Consider the following 25682-nt stretch of genomic DNA (forward strand, 5'->3'; position numbering starts at 1 on the left):
TCTTTGCAATTGTTTTGTTAAATTTAAAAGAGACTCTGGCTCTCTGGAAGTCTCAACAGGCTTTTAATACATAAAGCCTAGTTTTCACTTTATTGAAGGTTTTGGAATGTTATTTAAAACATTGCTAAGCAATTATGTCCTAGATGCAAACTACCCTCTTCTCTGCTTACATGAACTACAAAGCTCAGTGTGCGTCTTGGTGCTGCTGGCTGCAAGGCATTATCTAGGCATGTTTGATGGGGAATTACATGGCCTAGAAAGAAAATTAATAATCTGCTTTCAAGTCTCATTTTTTCTCCCTAGTTCTTCCTGTGATTAAAAAGAGAATATTTTAATATATGCAATCCTAACACCTAAAATTATGCAGTCCATTTTTTTGTCATGTCCAGGACTTCAATAACTCAAGCAATTCATGGGAGAGCAGTGGGAACTTTTGTATTATCTCTTCTTTTCCAGATGAGCTGGACCAGAGTAAATAGGCTGTATACAGCTCTGAAAAACCAGCTTGTTTCAAAGGGACCCTTTCAGCTGCAAACCATTACGGCATCCACCCTAAAGAGCTGCCCAGCCCAGCAGCTCTGTGAGGGTCCTGGGTGTCTGAGCAGACTCCGGCATTCTGCTGCAGCTTGGGAGACAGGGTGAGTGTTACACGCACACGGGAACCGGAGAGGAGAGTAGGGGATGTGTATTATATTTACGAAAGAATTGTGATTGGGAAGACTTCTCAGTAACACTGGAAAGGTGATGGGGTGCTATGAAAAAAGTATTTATATCCTATTCTTTAAGAATCTAAGAAGATGTTTTTATGCTGCCATTCTTTGTGGAAGTATGACTCAATTCTCACAGGCTGCTGTGTTCTCTTTTCATGGCTCAGAATATGTCTCCTGCAGTCATTTGTTTGAGGACTTACCACTGGAGTGTAAGGCCTGCCTATATTAAGATCTGTGATGAAATGCTACTTCCATTACTTTTGATACACGGGCTTCATCCACTGCGTTCACTGGGGCATGGCTTTAGTAAGCATCCATCTGCGCATGATAAGCAACTCCTTTCCTAAATTGCAAAATAAACGGTGTTCTGTAGAGGCAAAGTTAAGTGTTTTTGACCCTGAAGTTACTTACCCCCTTCTTGTATTTCCTTGGATAAAACTTGCCTTTTTGATGAGCGTCTTTTATTATCCTCACTTTAATTGGTGAATTCTCTTTCATCTACTGCTGTTGCTTGGTACATCCATAATAATTTTAAGGTTCAAAATACTGGCAAAAGTTTTCTTTTGGAAAAAAACCTTAGTTTAGGAGAATATACAGTTGTAATATCCCTTTACAATAAAGCTTCTCCAAACTGCTGTATCTATGCACGCAGTGTCCAGATTACCCTGTGGATTTCTAAGGAGAAAGAAGGAGGAAGATTTTTGTACACCGTTTAGGGTGAATCTAAGTAAAAGCTTAATAAACTGAATGTCATTGGTAAATGACTGTGTGCTACCATGCTTAAACCCACTTGTGACCATGTTACATCCCCCTTCAAACTACTTACTTCACTTCCACTTGCGATTCATCACTGAATTAATCAATGTTCAGCGATACATGGCTCAAGAGGAAAGCAAGAGTACAAATTAACACTGAGCTTAGATGTGGTCAAACAGCATTCTGAATTATTTAGAGGCAGCTGATGAGTTTCAGCCACTTTCATTGCCTAGGAGGATAACATTCTGTGTTACTGATGATCTAGAATGCCTGCATGTGTTTCCTTTTTTATTTTTGGTATATATATTCTTTCATGGTCTTAAAACAGGTATTGAACTTGATGCGTTTAGCGTTGCTTTGAGAGAGATGATTGAGGAGCTGTCAGAGTAATTACCGTGAAGGAGCTGCACGGTAATTTTCTGCAAATAGGTTCTTTAACTCACAACCTGCGAAAATCCTGTTGTCAGCAGGGAACCTTGAAAGCATAAATTCACCTCTGAACACACGTAAGGCTAGAGTCTGTCCCACGCGTGGTTGCCGCAGCTCTCAGCAGGGGCTGCGGGCCGCAGGACGGTGGCCGGAGAAGAGCGGCTGCGGTTCCAGAGGTGGAACGGCATGGAAGCACGAGCTGGAGGAGGAAAGATGATTGAAGGATCAGGAATTGATGACAGGTCTCGTCAGGAGTGGGAATAATATCTCGTGTATGGTGGGAGCAAAGGATGAAGTGGAATTAAGTTCTCTTTTTATTGTCATACTGTAATTACTAGTAGCTGTCACGTACTTGTGTCTAGTTAATAAAGCAGCTAAAGGGAAAGAGGGTGATGGTAGTTCTGCCACCCCGATGGAGGTGGAAGGAAGAAAAAGATGACTGAGCTCCCATATAGGGAATGGCTTGTATCATCTGGAAAGAATCTATTTGTAAAAGTTTAAAAATAAAACAATTTAAAAAAGGAGCACAGGTGATATGGAAGAGAATAATGTTTTGTAGCAAGCTAGTAGGTGTGGGTAGCTACAAAGAGCTCTTGCAGCTGGGGAAAAAATAGATGCCATACAACTTGGAAAGGATGTAGAAATCTATTTTAAAGCTAATATGTGCAGGAAGGAAATAGTTGTAGGAATCCATTGAAATATTGTCTGTCCTAATAAATCTTAGCTGTCTATAGTTAGCATTTTGCATGTCTTTTCTTCGGGAAGTTACATTTCAAATGCAAAGATAACTCTGCAAGTTGATGTTATAAAATGGAGTTTTGCCTTTTCTCGGTGCCTTTTCTGTGAGCCTGAAAAACCTGGATCTCGGGTTAAAGGAATCTCATTTTCCACCTAAGCAGAAGCATCAGTTCTAAGAAAACTCTTTGCTAGAAAGTGGAGCTGAGTTTAAAACAGGGCAATGAGCTGTCAAGGAGCTGGGTGTACTGCATGCAGCACTGCCATTATTTGGCAATTCACACAAAATAAAATAGGCAAGAGAATCTACAGCTGCGTATACGCTGTTGGTCCTTAATCATTAGTAGTGACTTCTCTTCAACAGAGACACGAAATCTGTTCAAATTTTATCACCTAATAAGTGCATTGAATGTAACAGATTGAAGGTGTTGGGGTTTGTTCTCTTTTCTTTTGGGGCAGAAGGCAAAAATGCTCAGTTAGCTTTCCAACCCAGGCTGCAGGTGCATCTGTCTTGTTTGCAATCTTGCACAGAGGCAAAAATATTTATTGCTGCATGGACAAGGACCAGGCACGCCGGCTCCTCTGTGCTGCGTGACCTTGCAGCCAGAGCAGCAAAACTTTACGGATCCCGTGTAGCTGGTAGTTAGGGCCACAGCCTGCTCGCTTACTGGCACGCAGGTTACAGCCTAAGGAGAGGACAGGGGAGCGAGCAATCCAGCCTCTGGCGCTGAGCGGAGTTCGCTTTTCGTCATGAAACAAGCAGCCAGGCAACTTCGCAAGCGTCGCGCTTTCTGGCAGGGATGCGGTCACTTGGCTTTTCTACAGACGCGGCCCCTTCTGTCGCTTATCCCGTGGTCTGGCACCACGGTAACTAAACCTTCAACAACAGCATGTTGCAAGCAGAAGCATGCTCGGACATATGCCATAGGAGGTAACAAATGGTGCACAGTCTGTATAACAGCATAGAAGAAATGACCAGAAAGAATCTAGAAAGCTAGTTCTGGGTCTGCCCTTAATAGATGGAGGCAGTCCAGTTTCATGAGAACTCAGAGGGAATACGCAGGGACAGGAGAGTAGCAGGGCGCTATTTTACTTAATATAACCCTCAATCAGAATGTCTTAACATATATCTTAACATCCTTTGTACAGCCTCTCTTTCTCTGGGATAGAAGCAAGTGACTTACTACCACTTCATTTCCCTTAAGGGTGGACCCGTGTTTTGAGAAAGGAGACCACAGATATCTCGCTGACTTGAGTAACTGGGATTTTCACAGGAGAAAAGTGTCGTTTTACCGTTTCTGTTGCTGTCGAAGGCTACTACAGCACAGGTGTTTAAGTACCTCTGGTGTGCTCCTCCAACTGGGTGCAGGTTGCCTGTGGGCAATTCCTCTAAACTCCCAGGGAGCTCCGGCTGTGGATGCACCGCCACGTTCTTGTTCTGAAGTCTGCAGCTCCCCGCAGTGCTCCCGGGGGGTATTCAGGCAGGGCATCAGCCCCAGCGAGGCACCAGCGAGATCTGGCCACGGAGAGCCTCGGGCGCTTCCCAACTTGAGCAGCAGGACACGGGTCAGGAGGTACGCTGGTGCTCCCGCAAATCCACCTCTGAAGGGTGAGAAAAGCGGAGAGGTTCCCCCCTCCTGCCCCAAGTACTATGCTTTCTCAAGAATCTTTCACCCACTGCTTTCAGTGCTGATCTCATACTTTCCTTGTGAGCGTTAGTGATCTTCTGGGGGTTTAGTGGCTAGCAGCACTCTGGCCTTTCACTTAAAAGGAGAACATCTAATGCTGTGTTGCAAATAAAGGCCTGAAAGAAGACCTAAGAACTGACGCTTGAGTCCTTTTGGTAGGATTCTGATAGGGAGTGTCCTGATGAAGTGCTGGAGCTGCATCTTTTTGCACTAGCGTATTTCTCAGATGCTCATTTTAACTAATTCAAGTGAAAAAAGATGGTATGATGATTTCTAATCCTTACCTGTGAAGCCAGAAACCCAAATAGGGCAGCTTTAGCTAATATATCCTGCAGTTTTGAACGAATCATTTGTATTTCCAAGTTTGCTTTCACATAGCTGCTGAAAGAGCAGAACTGCAATTAAAGTGTTGTCAGCTACAGTCCTGGCAGGGTTGTTATCACCCATCCAGTTTTTGCTGTATAATTGAGAATTCAATGCAGCCCTTGCTGAAGAAAGAGAGTTTTCCGAGTTGCACTGAGATTTCCTAAGTGCTTCAGATAACCACAGCTAAAAGCATCCAGTGTGCTTGTACTGAAGCAAAGACAAGCGGGTTTTTTTCTTTCTTTTCAGGTCAGTGGTTCCCAGAATAATAATGTATGGTTGAACACACAGCCTCATTCCCAGAAGGATGATATTGCAGCTTAAATGTTTAACACTAGGGCACTATAAATTCTAGCCTCAACATAGGGCTGTTGCTACCAAATTAACATAGTCCAGCAGCAGCCTGTTAACACAGCAGTGTGCTTATGAATAAGTAAATTCAGCCCCTCCTGCTCTAATAGAAAACTGCTCAGTGCTTCTTAAAATAAGGAAAAATCTTTGAATCTATGTAATGTTTCATATCTGCATCCATCTTCTGGCTATAGCGGGGGGCAGGCAGTAAATGATACCAGGTGAATTGATTCTTCTTGATTCCTGCCAGCTGCCTCCTGCTCTACAACATCGCTCCCTTCCGATGGACTAATCCGTAAAGCCCTGAATGTGGTGGAACCCGGCTTGGTGGGCATCTCAAAATCTGCCTCAATCTCATTAGTCTGGATTTGGGAAACTAGTAAGAGTCTTTGGAGTAAATTCATGTCTGTTATTAAATCTTTGAAAGTCCATACTTTCTTTCCTTGGCATTTTTCAATTGAGACTTGCACCATTGAAAGCTGACTGCTTCCTTTGGAAGTTTCAATATGCTGTTAGGACTGCTAAAATTAAATTCTGGTATGGAGAGGAAAGTAATAATTTCATAATATCTATCCTGAATTTTCCTTTTTGTCCTCTCTTCTTGACCCATAATATAGCAGCTGACCATCAGAGGGGTGTTGCACTGCCAGCTGCGGTTGCACGCTGGCTCCTGGTACGCTGTAATCAGCCCCTCTCTTTCGGCATTTCTAGAGAGTTGAGTCTGAAACCTCTGCAACTTTACCGCTTTCAGAGACGTCTCTAATTGAGCTGTATGTGTACAAAGCGTTTGGAGATTCTTGATGATAATCCTCAAAGAATATATCTTGTGCAGTTTCTGAAATAGTAATTCCATATATACTGAGTCCTTGCATCCGGGCTATCAAACTGGGAAAAAACCAAAAGCCTGCATCTTTCCATGCTGTAGCAACAATAAGACCTGGCAGAAGCTGCTACAGGTAGAAACAAATTTCTGATCCCAGTCTGGTGTACACAGCCCTTTCTTCAGGGAAGGCACAAGGCATAGTGGCAAGAAAACACAATTCCCCCTAATTTTGTTTAAAAGACACTTAATTTGTTTTTTCCATTTTTCTCCACCGTAACTAATTCATTCACATTAAATGGGACCCATTCCGTTACCCCCAAGAACAACTAACGACTGAATCTGTAATAAAGCCTGACCTAAACCCACACTTTATTATACAGTACCGCAAAAGATGTTCTGTGGGAACAGGCTGGAGAGAACTGGAATAAATATATTATTTTGCTCTGTGCCTTGCATGTAGAATCTGTAAGTTGATTCATTACTATAATAAAAAGATATGTTGTAGTTTCTTAGAATGCTCGTGGTAGGACACTGTGAATAGAAATGAAATGTGTCCACAGGAGTTTCACCGATTTGTCCATTTTAATTCCATTTTCTTAGGAATTTTTAATATTCATGACTAATCTGAAAAATATCAACAGGCTGACATTTAATTAAAAAGTATGTAGCATTGCCATTATTCCTTTGCATGGGGAAATTCGATGCTGATTTCACACTGATTTAACATCGCTCTTCCAGTCTGCTCCTGCAAGTGACATTTCTGCCTTTCCCCGGGGTACCCAGGCCCAGTGTCTGCACTCATCAAGAATGGCTGAACACTGAATGATTTGGGCGCTTTGGAAGGAAGCAGGCATATTCCAACTCAGAAATAAATGAATAGAGAATCTGTTAGTAGTATCATATACAGTTATAGGTCCACGCATACTGATTTATAGACGAGAAAATAAAATGCCTGGTTTGCTCGAGCAACTTTTCATCTCATTTTTCAAGTTCTCAGGAGAGGCAGCATACTGTTATTGTTGCCAACAGCCACCAGTAACCTCATGGAGCAGTATAACTTCAAGTAAGATGGAATACCAAAGAGAATTTCGTGTGCCTGAGTACAAGATTTTTCTGATGAGGGTTTTTCATTGCACGCTGTGTAAATCTGTCTGAGTTTGAAATGGAGAGGAGACATTACGTGGACATGTAGCTCCCACTTTAGAGCTGGAATAATTAATGCAGATTTTTTTTTTTATATATAGATATATGTGTGTGTGACATAAGGTTGTTGGGAGGCTTGGGAGTGGATTGTTTGTTTTTTTTTTTTTTTTTATTTTTAAGGGACAATTGGTGTAACTTCCACCCCTGCACCTGGGTGATTTTTAAAATTGATCTTTTTCCCCTTGTTTGTCATGAAATACACTAATAGATAATAGACTGTCCATCACACTTGCTCAAAACACAGTCCCATAATAATCATCCGCCACAGAAGAACTTCCATGTTGTTATTGAGTCAGCCCGTCTTGCAACTGTGGCCTTGGCTTTCCCGTGGCATTTGCTGGAGGTCAGCTCTGCGGGCCCTCCGAGTAAAGGCAATTAATCTTCTTTTGTCAGTGGCAGTACTGTGCAGCGGAATTACTTGCTATGACAGAGCAATTCACTAAAGGAAGTCGGAAGGTAAACTCGGGTATTCTGACTACCGATGTTTTGTTGTACCTATCGGCTGTCCCCTCACGTAGCTTGCTTATTTTCAAGGACTTGTTGTTGGGGGTTTTCAGTGGTTCCTGTTTGCCCCAAGCCTGTAAGCAGACCTTACGCGTGCTTAAGAGAATCACAGAATGCTTTGGGATGGAAGGGACCTTTAAAGGTCACCTAGTCCATCCCCCAAACTTACCTACCTACCTACCAACTAACCTACCTACCTACCTACCTACCTAACAATTTACTAGCTGGAATAAAGCATAGGGGTGCCAAGTAGGAGTCGGAGGAGTGAGTGATGTTTGTAAGCAATAATATTGCTTCACTCTCACAAAGAGCTCTAACCTTGTGTAAGGTGAAATTTAGCCCCAAGTTTCCACAGTCTCTTTAGTTTAAATGTCAAAAAAAAAGTGCCTTTAGTGCATATCTGTTTCTCTTATAGCACTGCTGGGCACTTTCACAAGTTCTGTAGAGCTGTTAACCTTAAAATAAATGTCTTCTAAGTGTAATTTCCTCTTCACACTCACTATTAGCTAGTTCACAGCTTGGAGCACTGACTGTACGTTTGTCCGTTGTAACTTCTGAGCGTCACCGTGCTGAGCTGAGAGACGCCCTTGTTGGCATTACTGGAAACCTCCTTTCACTCTGCACAGTCTTATCGCCCAGTGGATTTCGTCTCCAAATTTCAGCCGCAGCCGGTGGAGGAAGCAGTACTGAGGCAGAATAACCCCTTGCCCTCCAGGCTGCGTGTCCATCAACGCATCGGCGATTCTCTGCTCTTTTCTGGGAAATGATCAAGAGCGAACAGAAATGTGATGTCAGCATTAGCAAGGGACCTTGTCTTGTGGGAGCCGTGGTGGTGTTACCACACCTGGGGTGACTGCTGCATTTATAGTTCTGTGGGTTTAGCCGCTTCACATAGACATAGCTGAAGATACCTCATGAGTGACACGTCAAATCCCTTGCTGGCCTCTGAGACTTCTAATAGAATTGCCCATTCAAGGCAGTAAGAAATTCCTGCTAGAAAGTTTGCCTATAGGACAGAAACCAAATACATTTCAGTTTTCTGAAGAGCCACCACTGACAATTAATTAGGCCAGTTTTCTTCACGCTGCTTGAAGGCAGCCGGGTAGGAAAACCTGTCCAACGGTCTTGGTTTAGGCTAATGCCAGTTTGCAATAACAACGTCAATCTGGAGGGGAAAAAAAAAAAGACATTGTAGGACTTTTGCTGAATTGGAAAGGGGTTGGAAGCCACATCTGGCCTTTTTGCTGAAAGAGCAGGACTGTACATGCCGTGCTTCGCTGAAGGACTTGGATAGCTGCAGTAGTTGTGGGATCAGCTGTGGGAGGCAGAGTAAAGCACGAGTGCACGTTATTTTCACATCATATACAATGAGAGCGTTCCGTATTGAATGTGTAGCTACCAGGTTCGTTGTCTCTACCTTCAAAAAGATCTTCAATAAAATTAGGGTTTGGATGAACTTGGATGTCAGGACTTTATCATCAGAAAATTAATCCCGCTCTTTGGATTAGCATTTCATGTGTCTTAGGGGTTTACGGGCCTGAAGCTATTTGACTGTTTTGAAGTAAAAACTGGTGAGGAAAATGCCAAACAGAGAGTTTATTCATAATCATACTTAAATAACATCAGGTCATTTGGAACAGAACAAGCATCCTATTCGGAATTCTTTTTTCAGAACAGCCCTGTGCTCCTGTTTTCAGGCTTTATTTTGGGTACAATTGCCTTTAGTTTACAAGTACTCCGCAAATATGTCTGTAATTGAATGGGATGTGTTCATTACTTGTATGACAACAAAAGGACTTTTAGCTGCTTTGCAGAAATGGAAGAATTGCATTACTAATGTCAGAATCCTGGCTCTTTGGTTGCTTTTAACTTTGTTAAAGATGCGTACAAACATCAACAAACCGAGGAAGGCTGGAGGGTGGATGATAAGGGGGCTTTGACTATTATTTGATCACTGGAAGAAAAAAGTGGAAAATGTTATATTGTAGTAACAGCAAACCTGCAAGACTTTGGCAACTTGGTAAGTGTATCTGTCGGAACATTTATGCTTCAGCCACTTGGTGCCAGTGTTCCTGAGCTTAGCTTTGTACTGGAGCCCAGACAGCTCCGTGTCCTTCGGCTCTTTAGTCTGGTGTCAAAAGGACACTGTCATATTCCTATGATCATTTCAGCCTTAGTTGTGGCTTGGAAACCGTCCTGAACTGTTGTGGTTTCATTTTTAAAGGAGAGAAAAAAAAAAAGGAAAAAAATTTTAAAAAGGAAAAAAAAAGAAGAAAAAAAAAAGGAAGGAAGGAGGAAAGAAGAAGAAAAATATGAATTAAAAAAAAGTGCAGTGCTGCCTGTATAGTGATAGTAATGCTAAAGTTATGAGAGATGGAAACAAGGTCAAGTTTGCAGAGCGGTAAATCCTTTTATTAGGCTAACTGACACAAACAAAGTGACTTTAAGGCACATAGGACCTCACCTGAAGATGAGCATGTAGACTTGAAAGTGAGCTTCATAGGTGTGTCTAATAGAAGAATATTACCTTTCTGTGCAAACTTTATCTCAAAAAGTATAGTCCAATATGACTCTGTGATCCAAAGGGGAGAGATGGGTTGGTTGTAATCATTTTAGGGAGGTGATGGTGCCCCTGCGCTGGGCACTGGTGAGGCCGCCCCTCGAGTGCTGTGCTCAGCGCTGGGCCCCGCACCCCAAGGCGGCCATGGAGGGGCTGGAGCGTGGCCAGAGCAGGGCAGCGAGGCTGGGGCAGGGGCTGGAGCCCAAGGCTGGGGAGGAGCGGCTGGGGGAGCTGGGGGGGCTCAGCCTGGAGACGAGGAGGCTGAGGGGAGCCCTCCTTGCTCTCTGCAACGGCCTGAAAGGAGGCTGGAGCCGGGGGGGTCGGTCTCTGCTCCCCAGGAACAAGCGATGGGACGAGAGGGAACGGCCTCAAGCTGCGCCAGGGCAGGGTTGGGTTGGGTATTGGGAAAAACTTCTTCCCCCAAAGGGCTGTCAGGGCCTGGCCCAGGCTGCCCAGGGCAGGGGCTGAGTCCCCATCCCTGGGGGGATTTAAAGGACGGATAGATACGGTGCTTGAAGACATGGTTTAGTGGTGGGCTTGGCAGTGCTGGGTTAACTATTGGACTCAATGATCTCAAGGGTCTTTTCCAACCTTGATGATTCTATGATTCTATGATTTAATGTTTCTATTTCTGGCAGCATCTGTGGCAGGATGCAGGGTGGGGCGGAGGGGCTGTATTTTGTTTTATTTTTAATCTGAGCAGACCTACTGAGAGCTCTAAGAATTTGATGCCTTTTTGGTTATCAAGTAGGTAAGAATAGTCCAGAAGAATTTATCCTAAGCTTCATCTAACTATGAAGCACTGTCGTCTTCACTCCGGGTTTTCTGGGGTTTGGTCAGTCCTTTCAGAACCTTATGCTCTTTTTCTTCCCACTCTTGCCTGCTTCTCCTAGGCAGTGAGATAGACACCGGTAAAACCAGACGTTTGGTAAGGTTAAAATCCTTTTCCCTACAATGCCTTTGCCTCCTGAAATCTCAAAGAGAAAAACTGGTGCCCCTGGATGACAGACATTTTCTGTTTTCCATGTGAACTGAAGTCTCTGCTTACCTCTGGGGCAAGCAGATTTTTAGATTATATAAGCAAATCATGAAAATAATTACAGACAGATTTTCTTCTGTGCTTGTCTAGAAGGATAAGGAGATGAAGCAGGATAATTACATTGAAGCTTTTTTGTCCCATAGATGTTGCAAAGCATTTTGCTGTGTCAGTTCCTTTTGGACACAGCATATGCCACCTTGTGGACAAGGCACATTATGTCCGAATCCTTGAGACAAGTACTTAAAAGATCATATTTTGTGTTTGTGATAAAATTGCTTAGTTGTGCAATATGTAAAATAGCACATATTTGTAGCTCAAGGCAAACAATCCCTCTTCTTGGACGCTGATTTTGTAATTGAAGTTACTTGAGTTTGCTTGCTTCCCTTACTTTTGCGGATGCTCAATTTCTTTTGCTAGGATATGAATCACTTGTTACCACTTGTAAAACTATCAAATGTAAAATTCTTTGCCGTTTTCTTCTTAATTAAGTTTAAATCAATGACCTAGAATTATGTTCATCTGGGAACAAATCAGAAATAATTCTGAGAAACATCTGTCAAAGCAGCATAATTGCTACACGCCAGTAATAATAAAAAGAAAATAATTTTAGAAATTTCCTGGCTTCAAGAATGAAAGCAAAAATATTCTTCTTGTTAGAGACGTAAGCAACTTGTACAAATACCTTTTTATTTGAAATGAAGATATCTGTACTCTTTATTGACCCACACTAGTTTGATTCTTTCTTGGTAGAAAGCAAGTGACAACTCTGAAGACATTCTTTAGTGACTGAAAAGTCCTTTCCAAAAGCAATAAGGATTTGTTTTACAGGGAAGGCTCTAAAACCATCAACATTTGTCAAAATATTGTGCTTGCTGAATGAGATCATTTCCCTTTTTATGCAGAGATCAGGGATCAACAGATCTTGTCTTGTAAAAGTCCTTTAGAGACAGCCCACTGCCTGTTTTTTCTAAAATTTAAAATAAGACAAGCTTATGGCAAATGTTTCCAAAACCAAGCATGTAAAAAGTGAAACATAGATGGTTACAAAGGTGAAGTTTTCGCTGTTAGCTTGAAAATACAATTCTAACAAAAAAAATAACCTCAAATAAGTTGATCTGAGTTAAAATCTAATTTGAACTCAGTTAGAAGCAACTTTATGTTTAAAAAAAGACTGTAATTTAAATTTGATTTAATGACTAAAAATGGCTGGACTAAGAAAGTAGTGTCAATCACGTGCTGATTAAAGAAACCTTGATGTTCATTGTGCGGACGGCTGTCTGCCCTGCCGGCGGGCAGAGCCCTTTCTAGCTTTAGGGTAGACGTTCTTGTTAACTGGTCATGCAGAGATACTGGAAAGACGGCTGATTTATAAGCCTTCCCACCGCTCCTGTATAACAGAATTAGTGCTACAGAGGTGGAAGTGGCTTCTGGTGATAGATTTGTCACCCAATATTGCCAGATACCTCTGAGGCACCGAAAGCTATCGAGCAAGCGGCAAAGCAGCTGGGTGAGATGGTTCTGCTGTTGAGATACACAAATGTGGGTAACGTAAGCTGGTGAGAGAACTCATGACTTAACTGAGCAAACATCTGGGACCAAAACCAAGTGTTGCAAGTATTTGAAGATAGTAACATCGCCCACCCGTATGACAGTGAACGAGGTCACGTACATGGTGAGAATCATAAGGATCTGTGTTTGCTGACCAATGCTGAAAAGTTATTTATGAGCTGGACTAAACTGAGCCGTGAATTTGCAGAGAAGCAGTTTATTTTTAGTTAGTGTAGATTCTGTTCTGGTTGTGGCACAGATCACATGAATTCGCTGCAGGGCAAATTCGGGAGGAGCCGCGCATACAATCGAGACTCGCAGAATCCATGCGTACAGCAGATCAGTCAGCTCTCAAAATCCCAAAGTGCTTGCAAACATCACGTGAGGGTTTCTAGTTCACTTATTTTTATTACTAGTGTTTGTCCGCAAGGATATTCAGTTGTTTACTGATTGCCTTGCTTGTCACGAAGGATTAGTCAGAAAAGAGAGAGGATTCATTTCAACCGAGGAGCGTCCTGAACATTTGGTGTCCATATGTAACAAGCCACGCAAGGCTGCCAGCAAATTTGGTGAAGTGCTCTCTTAATGTGTAGCAATGGATGATGAGATTGCATTTCACCATAATTAGTCATCGCTTTGGTAAATGGGTATTAATCCTCACATTGCTATCGCTGTTTTGGCTCTGTAGCTACGGCACTTAGGCTGGTTTTGTCCCCAGATGGTAAGCCTCCTGGTTTGCTGCTTCCTGCAGACAAGCAATATCAAGGGACAAGATATGATATGTAATATCTGAGTTTCTGGAACAGGAACGGACACCTTCCCAGCTGAGACTGTTGGCCATTTAATTTATATGTGGACCTGAGAGATTCACTAAAGTGCCTTTAATAGAAGGCAGGCCTGCCAGAGGTGGGGAATTAAAATATTAAACATTATGTCAAAGCTATTCTTAAATCATGGAACATAAGTTATAACAACTAGAGATTATAAACCAAGACAGAATTCAATAGCAGGAACTTTGCAATTGCCAGAGCTGCAGCAAGTATTACTACTGCTAAGTTCAAATGTTTGTAGCATGAAGTGAGAGGAGCATAAGGAAACAAATGCCTATTGGCATCTGGCTTTGCACATAACGTGTGTGAGTGATGCTGGGAACAGAGCTTCAGAGAAGTGGCCTTAAGGAAAGCCTCGTTGGACACCTATGAATTTTTAGCAATAAGGTCTTAATCTCTCTCTATATATATTTCTGTATTTCTTGCCTATATCCCAACCAGGCTGTAATAATTCTGGTGTCCAGATGACAGCTGTGTGAAAGATTATTATGTTAGAATTATGCACAAGAGACTACTGTATCATTCCTCACACACTTCAGATCCACAGAGTTGGATCAAAGCAATTCATTAAAATAAGCCTGGCTGCTGCCTTAAGTAAAACAACAGAAAGCTTAAATGTAAGGTTTAGATCAGTGGTTTCAGTGGTCAGCTACAACAGGAGGCAGCTGATTTACAGCCAAGACTGTACCACAGCTTGGCCAACCAGTAGGCCAGGCATTATTCTGGAGGAAGGGTGAAGGAGAATGGTGAAGGGTGAGAAGATGGGATTTTTGCACCGATTTATTCAGCAATGGCATCCCAGCAGTTGAAATCATGCTTCAGTTCTGTCCACAGGAAAAATAATCAGGCAGCTTTATTTTTAAAATCACATCCTTCCCGTACCCTGTCAAGGGAGTAGGAAGAGGAATTTGAAGGGTAAATGGTTGGAGAATCATAATTGTCCTCTCTGTTGTCTGATGGCGTTATTAGAGAATCCATCAAATAATGGATGACTTAATCAGGACAGATCTGCCATTTTTAAATGTGAAGCTTTTCTATCATAACCATTTCTTTCTGGTTGTTTATACTAGGAGAACCATCGCTGGCAGTGAATGGTTATTCTCCTTGTAATTCCTTACGTGAAGTGCCAAGGGTTCTGGGGAAAAATAAATCTATCGTTACCTCTTTTGACACCATGCTGCTGTGCTGCTCTCTAGGGGAGATGATATGATTTACATACTTAGATGTTTTGCTGTAGTGTGAAATAGTGTTTTGCAATCTGGCGGCTGTTATTAGCTGTTATGATGATCAGATAACGCTGTGGGAGTTGGTAATTAAGAAGGAAGCGATACTAAAAGAAGGACAGTAAAGTATTAATATTTAGGTTTGGATTAATTTAGCAATTCTATCAACCAGTTGCAATCCTGGGGGATCATTTGCAGTTTCAGATTTGATATGCTACTTCTTTTTTCATGTAGTAAATCCATTAATATGCCAATCTTCCACAAGCATATTACCCCACACATTACCAACTTGTGGATGAAAGAAATAAGTCTTTTTTTCCTTAATGGTCACACTAAGCAAGGCACGTACAGTGAGAAGGGTGCATGCTTGGGAAAAGAGGATGGTAAGAGGATGGCAGACGTTTAGTATTAGGAAGAGTTGTTGCGATTCCTTAAACTAAGAGTTGGCTTCCCCGGGAAGGGGACCGGTCGCTGCCCCTGTTCTGTGGAGGCAGGGAAGCCCGGCTCCGTTCACCCGCCCGGCACACGGAGAGGCCCTAGGGTAAGGAGCTCCCTACCTGCCGAGACGGCAGTAAACGGGCAGCTGCAGCCTCAAAAGAGAGAATGGCAGCAGCCAGGAAAAGCTCAGCCTCGAACCTGCCTCACCGCAGAGCGCCAGGCAGAGGTGTCCGAGGCAGGGGGGCGTGGGGCGTGAAGAGGCCTCGGAGCAGTTTAAAAGCTCAAAGCTTTGGGAGAGTTCACCCTTTTCACCCCGTTGGTTTCCAGTTCCCAGGCGGTGGTGGGATCGCCAGGGGAAGCGTGACAGACGCTGGAAGAAAATGGGAACTGAGATAGAAGATGGTTTTATCTAAGATAACGTGTCTGAGAGCTGACCTGAAGCCATTATTTATTTGTCACGAGGGTTCCTTTTGGGTTTTTTTCGCTACCAGTTCCATATTGGTGTGGAGCAATTATTTTGTTTTGTTACATGAACCTAAGCAGTGACGCAGTCAGTCACGGGGTATTTATCTTCATGAAGTAGTTTCTGAGAGGAAGGCTGTATTTGTGGGCTCTCTGTTCTCTTTTTTTCCCCCTGTCCCCTCTGTCACACACCGAATTTATTCGGGGATAATTTAAGCTGAAGTTATTAACTCCCAAATCAACACTGCAAAGCCCCCTAGCACAGCTTTTTTAAAAGCCAAGTGTTTGGAAGCCAGCATTGAAGGTAACCCACATCCTGGCAGCCTTGACACCCAGCTCTGCTCTTGTTCGCACAAGCAAACTGCACCATACTTTGAAATGAATTTGGCACCTATAATGTCAGACTCTTTAATAACTGCAGATGTTGGGATAGTTGCTTATATCGAACAGGGCTAGTGCTCAGCCGAGCAGAAACAGTACAGCAGCGTTATCCAGGCCTGCCTCTGCAAGCTGTTAATTGCTGCGTTGCTAGCTCCGAAGTATTTTGTGATTCGTATTTCTGTAGCAGTACCTGAGAGGAAGTGTACGATGGCACTACTTAGTTTGAATTATTGCAGACATTTTAATGTGCACTCGCTGTTAAAAGTAGCTTAGAGAATAAAACTGAAGCTGTCTGCCCAGCCCAATCAGCAGGCGCTGAAGTTCCTGCAGAGCGGGTTTGGAAGCTGATGAAACCCTCAACCCCGAGCTCAACAAAAGCTTGAGGTTTTTTGGTTCAAGTGGCTCCTCTAGCTATTGCTTCTCTGCCCAGCAGGCTTGGAGAGGACCGCGTAGCAGTTGAAATTAATTTCTCCTGCGCTAAAGTTAATCGAGTTAACTTTAGTTAACTTTTTTCCTTAACGGTCACGCTAAGCAAGGCACGTACAGTGAGAAGGGTGTATGCTTGGGAAAAGAGGATGGTAATGTAATGTAATCGAGTTAACAGAATTATTACATGGTAATGTTATTCCTTCAAAATGTAGCTCTTGCCTATCCTTCATTACCTTGATTCATGAAGCATTTGGCAATTTTTTTTTTTAATGTTTACCAAATCAAGTAATATGCTGTCCCAGTCTTTGTTTTATCAAAGCTCTAAGCCCTAGATCCAACCTAAATGAGAACATATTTAAAAACCAAAGTCAGTGACCCTATCTTTTTCCTTCCTGATCAAAACCCACCCAGAGTGCCAACCATTACCAACATCGCATAAACCCGCCCAGAATTAGTTAAGGGGACCCTATGTTCTACCACGAGTGTTTTGCATTCAGAGCCTCAGCCAGGATAGCTATGATTACTCTACTGGGTGCTAATGAGGGTGCTGTTGGTACTTCAGTAGGGATATGCAAATCGAGTTTTGTGGCTACTGAATACATGTATGTATGCAAATACCACCTTTATAAAGCCTCGCAAAGGGTAAGGGAGTTTGCTGCTGTGGCTAATGTGTTTTTCCTGTTCGTCAGGCAGTCTCGGAGAGGCTCACCCCTTCCCTCCCCTGAGCCCTCCAGTGTCTAAGTGCAGCTCACACCCCCAACCAGGCGGCTTTCCTGACAGCCAAAACTCCTGTTTTCATGCTCCCGTCTACTATGAAGGAGCTGCTTAGGTAACCGCATCTCGTCTGGGCAAGCTGTGCGCCCCGCTCGAGACAGCTAAGTATCAACCAGTGCTTCAAGGACACCTCAGCAACGTGAACATGGGCTTCGTGCTGAAACGTGGGATGTGTATCTTGTTTTCAGGTTTGAGGCTTGAAGTGTGAACCTCAAAGCTCACGTCACGTGGTTCTTGGCTAGTCAGAGAGAGAAAATCCCCCTTCAAGATCAGCTGCTGTTGGCTGGAGAAGCAGCAGAACACCTTCATTTGTACCTCGGACCCGTCGAACAGAATATAGATTTACACTCGTGGCACTGACAGTATGTATATTTTATTCTTGGTTAAAATGCACGTCAAGTTTAAAGAAGCAAAGTTTGACCGAAGTCACTAGAAGTCAAATGACATAATAGCAAGTTGTACTACTGTTTTGTGGTGGTGTGTTTTGCTTTGTTTGTTTTTTTTTTTTTTTTTTTTTTAAACCGATGCATTATTTCTTAAACCAGATGGGATTATTCGCTCACCAGTTGGACACGTTATACAATGCGGGTGACGCACGTGATTTGTAATGACCTAGGCTTGTCTTAAATGTGTTTTCCAGAAAGTCAGCCAGGTTTGTCTGGAAGTAATCAAAAGATGTAGGATCTCTTACTTCTTTAGTCAGTTTGTTCCGCTTGCTTATCACCTAACTATTGAAATGGAAAAATAAGACATTCATCTTCATTTTCGCAGCTGTGTCCTCTGAACATAGGTTTTTACTATACTTTTCTCTCTTTGATTAAAAAGCTCTTTACCGTCTGATACTTTCCTCTTATAATCCAGTGAGTGATGTGGGACGATAATTTTCTAAACTTGAAGAAATTGTATCATTCCATAATTAAAGAGATTCAATACTCAGACTAAATACTGATCTTCACATCAGTATTATTTAATTAAAGAGAAACATAAGAGAAACCAGTGCATTCTATATACTGATTGTTTTGACAAATAGGTACAGGTAAATTTGTTTAACTTATTTTACTTCCTAGAAAACTTGTTATCCAAATTCTTTAGCAGTAACAACCGAGCAGAACAGTATCTGATAATGGAGGGCAAAAGAACAAGAGGGGAAGAGATTATTTTGACTCGCTTAAATAATTACATGTAAGTCCTCTCCAGTTTTGTTAACTCTTTGTCAGTGTTATACACAAAATTACATGAGAGGGAATTTAGTTCATAGGTGAGCTAAATTCGCTGTGAGGCTCAGAGAAAAGATTTAGAATTAGCAAAAGCAGCACTAAGTTATACCACTTTAATCAAAACTCAAGCTCTGCTTTCTCAGGCAGTCGGTGTTGCCATGGGCAGAAGCTGAATTTTGATTAATTACCACCTGACATTGTATGTGTAAATAATTTGTTCTTCATCAGCATTGATCGCATCTGGAAGTTCATCCCCTTGGGACTTTGAAGTTGGTTTTCTTCAACCAACTGATGCTTGCAGCAGTGAATTATGTAGAAATGATAATTTTGGATTTTTGGTCTGGTTTGGTTTTGTTCATTACTTTAAACATAAATCTTTCAAAACATTTGGAAGTGTTACTCTTCTAGATGGCACTGCTGTTTGTGGCTTTTTTTTTTTTAACCCTATCAAGTTTACCTGTTTCTCTTTTAAAATATTTATATTGTGAAAAGCAACCCTAAGAGTGGCTTAAATTTTAGCTGTTATTGTTGGTCAGGATATTGACTGGCAATTGTAATACCAAATGCCTGGCTGGATTTTGCTTGTACTAACTGTGCAAATTGTGTCAGAGTTCTTGTTCTGTTTGCTTTGCAACTTGAATCAGCCCTTGCAACAGCGGGCGGGGAGAAAACCAAACATTCTTTCAGAATATTTGACTTCATGTATCTACCTTGCTTTCTTTCGATTATGGGTCTGAAACTGCATCCTGGCACAACTCTCCTGAAGTATCCAGTATTACTGAAATGATCAGAACTCATAGAAATTCTTTTCTAGCCTCAACAAATCAGTATAGGAAAAATGACACACACACAAAAAAACTTGATTTGTGCAAGTTCTACGATTTCCAGGCAGGAGAAAAATAAGGTGACATTAAGGTTTACTTATTTTACTCGCTTTATTTTACTTATTTAAAGTATGGCTAATAGGCTTTTAAGTGTACATCAACTTCTAAACTTCATTTAGTTTCTTTGGTGGACACTCACTGTCGTAAAAGCAAAAGCTAATAAATCTAGCATGCATTCATTTTTGGGGCTAAACTGACATCTACTGGTGTTCTGTAACACCATACACGCAATCAGCGTGGTGACAAAACAGACACGATATTCTGTGTACGCTTCCATTCCTGCGGCGCTGTTAGCAGCCCCGTCGATGGCTCAGCGGGGTGGGGGAAAGCGGCTGGGGCTGCCCAGCACATCGTCCCACCGGGCTGGAGGTGGAGGGGAGCTCTCCTAGGTTCAGCATACCGCATTCGGACTTACGGCAAGCTTCTGAAATTGCCATGTGGCCTTTTTTCTTCTCGTACGATTTTTTTAAAAACAGATTATGTTTATCATCTTCAGAACAAAAATATTCTAATAGCTACACAGCTCATGGGGTGTGGGGGGAGAGATAATAAAGATTTACCTTAATTTCTAGCCATGTTTCCTCAAGCGTGCGGTGAGTTGGCGCTGCCCGTGTCCCCACCCTGTCACTTGGTCCGTTGCGGGGAGGGAGCTTCCCTGGGTCCCACGGCACAGGCGGCCGCTCCGGGGAAGCCGTGCTGGGTTTGCCCTGCGGGCACAGGCTGGCTAAAGCTGATCCTTCGTTCACCCAGTGCCAGCCAGCAAAGGGCTGGAAAGGGAGGAACTGGTGAGATAGGTGGGACGGAGGAGGGGTAGCGAGAGGAAATGCGCTCATGCGCTGGTAAATGGATGTATTTGGTGTATTTGGACAATTTGGTGTATTTGGACATTTGGTGGACATTTGGGTAGTCGTGCCTGCTGTGTTTGGACATTCGGTGGAAACAGTCGTAGGGCAAAAGGGGGGAACGTTGTTGGGGTCCCCAAGGAGGAGTCAAAGCTGTAGCACGAGCCAGCCTCTGCCTAGGTGTAAGCAAAACACGTGGGAGAGCGCGGCAGTCGAAGTAAGAAGGCTTTCAGTTGAAAGCCTTATTTCACCCTGGGAGATGCGTTCGGTCATGGCTTCTCTCTCCTGTGCCTTCTAAGCTGCTCATAGCCACCTGGGGAAGGGGACTTAGTTACAAAGAGAACAATTATTCCAATTTTAGTTAAGCCAGGGCACCAAAGCCAAAATTACCTGTATTCTGCTCCTGAGAAAAATATCATAATATATCATGTCATTTCTTTATAACGATGAAAATGTATTCACCTCTAAGTCTAGTTCTGCTCTCAGGTTCAAACGCTAACTCGTAGGAAGGAGCGAATGCTGCTGAATCAACCCCCCCTACCCCCAAATGAGGGGCCTGGGAGTACGCACGCTGCCAGAGCCCTCCGTCCCCAGCATCTGATGAAAACCCCGCGTACCCCCACCTGCAGGCGCGTCAGCAGGTCAGCCCGCTGTTGGCCGTATTGTCACGCCTTTGGTCCTACGAAACCTGAACCCTGGCTCTGGGATGGGTTTGAATTGGAGCTTTATACATGTTACTTAGGTTGAGGTCCAAGAAAGGATTTAAACATAAAAATAGGACTTTAAGGGATTTTTAGATGCTTTCAGTCAAAAGGCCTAACGCACAGTCCCCGCTGCGCCCTCGGGGGTTACTGACTCCCTTCAGCCTGAAGTAGATTAAAGCACTTGAACACCAGGTCTTGCCGGCTGGTTCACCTACACGTCGGAGTGCAGCAGTCCTTGTCGGATCCCTTTGAGGGATCTGGGCAGTCATTCGTCTTCTCTCTTATCCTGGAGCTGTTGGGTTGGGTAGGGGAAGGAATGACATAGCGTTTTCCAAAGACTAACTCCAATTAACTGCCTGTAAGGGCACTAGTTAAAATCACTATATATGTTGAAGGTTTCTTTGATCATTTTATGTCTTCTTGCATGCGGTGTTGTCTGAAATAACGGATCTTGGTAACATAAGGGGTATTGTACAATTAGCGGAGGGTTTTCCCCCCTGTGCTACAAGACGCGGAGCCTCGCTACGCTGATTATGGGAAAGTTGCAGATCGCTCGTTTTAATTTGTCAACCCAGGAGTGAGCCCCTCGGCAGGGGCTGCGAAGCTGCCCGATCGCTAGGGCCGTTTCTCTGGCAGCGCGGGGCAGCGTCGGCGCTGTCTGTCTGTCCGTCTGTCTGTCTGTCGGTCATGTCCCCCCTGCCAGGGGCTTTTTTTTTCTCCGTTCCTTTTCCTCCCGCCGGCGCTCAGACGCGCAGCGCCCAGCGGCGGGGACGGCGCCGGCTTCGCTCGCAGCCCGGCCGCGGGGCGGCCCAGCTCGGCGGGGAGCGGCCCAGGCGCTGCCGGTAGGTCCGGGGCAGCGGGGGGCAGGCGGCTCCGGCGGGGCGGCGGGCAGGGCCTGTCCGGGGCCGGGGCCGGGGGCGGCGGGCCGTCGGCCCGAGGGAGCACCCCGCGGGCGTCCGCTCGAGGGGAGGAGGAAGGCGAGGGTGGGGACGGGACAAGCCCTGCGGGACGGTGGCTTCACCCGAGCGGAGAGGAGGGCAGGCAGGCAGCCGCCGCCGAGCGGTAAGGGCCGGGGGGTCGCTGCGGGCGAGGCCGGGCGCAGCGGGCTCTGTCGCGCCGCCCGCAGCCCGGCTGCTGCCGGAGGGGCCCCGCTCCCGGGGCGGGCAGGGCCGGGGGGGAGCTTTGCTCCGCTGCCGGGGCCGCTCCCAGCCCTCCCGCGGCGCCCGGGCAGGGCCGGTCCCGCCGCGCAGGAGCCCCCGGGGCGCTGAGGGGAGCTGGGGCTTCGCGGGTCCCGGTACCGGCGGGGCGGCCCGGGAGAGGCCGCGGGCGGCGGCTGCTGCCTGAGGGGCTGCGGGGCCGGGGCCGAAGCTGTGAGAGAAGCGGAACCCAACTGTTGCAGGGGGCAGGCGGGCTCGGGCGGGAGCGTCCCTTCCCTCGGGGAGCGGGGCAGCAGCCGTCTCTGTCAAACCGGCCCTGCCCCGGGGAGGGGGGGTCCGCGGCCCCACCGAGACCCGAGTTGAAGCCACTCGCAGGGTTATTCCGAGATCGTCGGTTACTTGGTAAAAGTAGCGTACTCAACGCCTGTAACCTCTCCTGCTAGGGAGAACGCGCTGTGTAGTACCATTTCTATTTTGCCAGTGTAAAATTCAGGGTGACCCGAATGGCAGTGGTTGTCTTACTAAAATAGTAATGTATCAAAGTCTTTTTTTCTGTAATTATTACTGAATTTTATTCTCTCACAAATGCCTGAGAAATTTAGACAACTTTAAAATACTATTTCTCAGCAGGTTGGTAAAATAGGAAGTTACTGCCCGGAGTACAGATAACCAAGATGGTGGCCCAGGCAAGTGTTGTGTTACAGCTTGCTGCTGTGCACTGCAAAAATCCCGAGTGCTCTGATAAACCTGTATATCCTGCCTGATTGTTTAAAGAAAAGATTAGCCTTCAACCTGTGTTTCGTTCCAGGTGCTGCTGATTAGCAGCTGTCTTAAACCCTGCTGTGCAGGGAGCCCCTACAGTTACCCGTGGTGTTGGAGAGCAGCTTGGGATTTCCAGTGAAGAGGGCTGAGTAGGAATTGTTTCATTTAAGGGATTAAATCATGTCAAATCTTAGTAAGAGATAAAGAGCGAGGGAAGGGCAACAGCGTATTTGCTTGGCTACGCTGCATTAGGAAAGCTGTATTTGTAAGCAACTCTTTTTTTTTTTCCTTTTTATTTTAACACCAAGCAGAGAGGTGGGTTTTTACCTTCTCTTTCTCTTGTCCCCAGGCTAATCTTCAAGTAGTGCCCAGGATTGTGAGGCACATGTTTGCACTGGCTATGTGAAGTAATATCTCAAATATCTCTTCAAAGTCAACATTTAAAGCAGAAGGGACACTAGCAAAACTAAGCTGAAAATCTGAAGTTGTGGTTACCCCCACAATGCTCAGCATTTTGAAGAGGTGGTTTTGTAATCCTGATGTCATCTTGTTCTTTATTAGGAATTTCTGTTTTGATAGATAACTTAAAGGGACTGATACTCGCTTTTAGTTTTATACCATTCACTCTAGCACTTGGTAAACATTATCTGTGCTTCTGATTTGAAACTTTAACTTTAAAAAAAGAAACGGAAGGCCCAGGAGAGGTGGTTGCATGTGCCAGGGATGCTGCCAAGCACTGCGAAGACTTAAGACCTCTTTGCATCTGTCTTCGGCGGGGGGGGGGAGCAGAAAGGCAGAAAAAGCCTAGCAGTCATTTTTAAATTGAACCAGCTGTCCAAAACTAGTCCGTGGTAAGAAACGAAAAATGCAACATCATTTAAAAATAAGTATTGAATGCTAAATATTGAGACTAGACATGTTCATGCTGGAGGTTATAATCATGACCATTTTGAAATCCATGAAAGGGTGTTGATTTCTTAGAACTTCAGTACAGCAGAGGTGAGGGTGGTCTTTGGTTGCGCAGTGTCTGTGCAGCAGAAGTGGCCCTGACTGGGGCAGTTGATCAGCGTTCAGCTCTGTAGTTTAGTCACAAGGGGAAACTTCTTTTCTAAAGAAAGCAGGAGGTCAGTGGTTTTTAAAAATATAGCTGTGGAATATTTGATACTACAAATATCATCACAAAAAATACTGAGTTTAGTCATCTTTGACTGCTGTCTTGTTCCCTCTTCAGTCTGCCAAAGCTGCGGTGTGAGTATGAGAATGGTGTGAAAGAGCAATGCCTGTTCTCAAGGAAGCGGTGGGTTACTACAGTTGCTGTTCCTGTGTACACACCGCGCCTACAGCCACATCTGTCCTTCTGTACCAGCCTCGGTGTTTGTCCTAGCTACGTGGCTGCTGTGAAACCCACGCTGGACTGAGTACACAATTCCCTTTCTAATAAACCTTTCCGGGTTTCTGCTTAGTCTGCTGGGAAGACTGAGGGAGTACTGAAGTGTATAAACATTAGTAGTGTTTACTGATGTGTTACCGTGCCTCCAGTGCAGCAGATTAGTGCTGCGTAACCTGGAAGAGCGAACAAACGTGTGACAGGTTCTTTATAGAAACGTTTATAGACTTCACTGAAACCCTGATGAAAGCTGTGTCGTGTGAGGAAGGCAATCGGCAGTATTCCAGAGGCTTTTCCGCGCTCCAGGAAGGCAGAGAGGCTTGTGTCATTGTTGGGAAGCTTGTGCGCTGGGTCTTAGCCGTACTTTGTGTGGACGGAGTGACTCCAGCCCTAATGGATACTTGAGCCTGAAATTCTTTGTCTTTGCTTGTTGTCTTTTGTACCTGCAAAGTTCTCTGTAGGCAGCTTTCAGGTGTTGAAAGGGCTTTTTGACTTGAGAGACATGGTCAGAAAAAGTGTAAAATCAGGAGATGCTACCTGAGGCCTATTTTAAAACTTTGAAGAATGACTGTGGAAACAGGTACAGGAATTGGCTTGGTTGGAGAAAAGCAGTCATGGATTACCAATGAACTTGTTTATGTTGCTTAGAAATAACATTTTCTTTGAGGTTTGCAGTCTGGGGATGTGTGTCCACAGAGCCTTATCCTTGTAGTTGAAGGTTTAAGGGAGAGATTCTTGGATGGTAAGTGAGCGAAAGGCTGAATAAATAGCTTACTAGAGCAGGAACCAACAACAATTTTAGATTACTTTTTTTCTTTTTGGTATGCGGACAGGTGTGTAGGTGGTATATATGATAAGGAAAGGAAGTACTGGCTACTGACTTAGCAGAGGCATTGGCCCGTACGGCTGCAGAGGCACTGAGGGTGACTGGCTGCATAACTGAGCTCCGTGTTGATTATTCCGAGGCACAGGGTGGAAAGGAAGAGATGGGTGATCCTGGAGAGCAGCATTGACATGGACCGATACAGACACGAGTGGTGAGGAGGCGACATGGACGTTGTAAGCCCAGCTGAGGTTTACCAGACAGGAGGCAGTGGTTGAGAGCTCTAGTTGAGAAGTTACGGTAGTAGAGGTATATGAGACAAACATTAGGATACATAACCGCTTAAAGGATGAGGTAGGCACAGGAGAAGCTGGTTATGAGTTAAGGCTAAAACGTGTTACAAAGTTTGGAACCGTGATAGACTGGAGTTCCTAGAGCATCTCACAAAAAAGCAAGAAAATCAAGCTTGTCTTAAAATGATCTGAAATTCCTAAATGGATATATTTACATTATGTCTTGTGAAGTAAGGGGGGGGGGTTGGGGAAGTGAAGTCCACTAATAAAACCCAACTTCCTTTTGATATCAAGATACTGATCTGGAATCTGCATTCCGCTAGGTGTACAACAGTACCGGGGGCAGAAGCAGTATTCAATAGCCACA

The 25682-nt window shown here is 44.3% G+C and overlaps 1 protein-coding gene across 7 annotated transcripts in view; it reads left to right on the forward strand.

Moving 5' to 3' along the window:
* The first annotated feature begins 456 nt into the window (after window positions 1–456).
* LITAF (lipopolysaccharide induced TNF factor) overlaps window positions 457–25682 on the forward strand; it is a 36642-nt gene continuing 11416 nt past the window's right edge. Inside the window, exon 1 of one of the 7 annotated variants that reach the window (XM_082313965.1) lies at window positions 457–638. The gene's annotated coding sequence lies outside the window, so the exon portion shown is untranslated. Of the gene's footprint in view, window positions 639–17456; window positions 17609–21657; window positions 21736–21849; window positions 21956–25682 lie in introns of those variants that run through there. The other 6 variants (XM_082313964.1, XM_082313963.1, XM_082313966.1 and 3 more) reach the window with 6 other exon arrangements.

The sequence above is a fragment of the Platalea leucorodia genome (assembly GCF_965183815.1).
Source record: "Platalea leucorodia genome assembly, chromosome: 5".
NCBI classification, from domain to species: Eukaryota; Metazoa; Chordata; class Aves; order Pelecaniformes; family Threskiornithidae; genus Platalea; species Platalea leucorodia.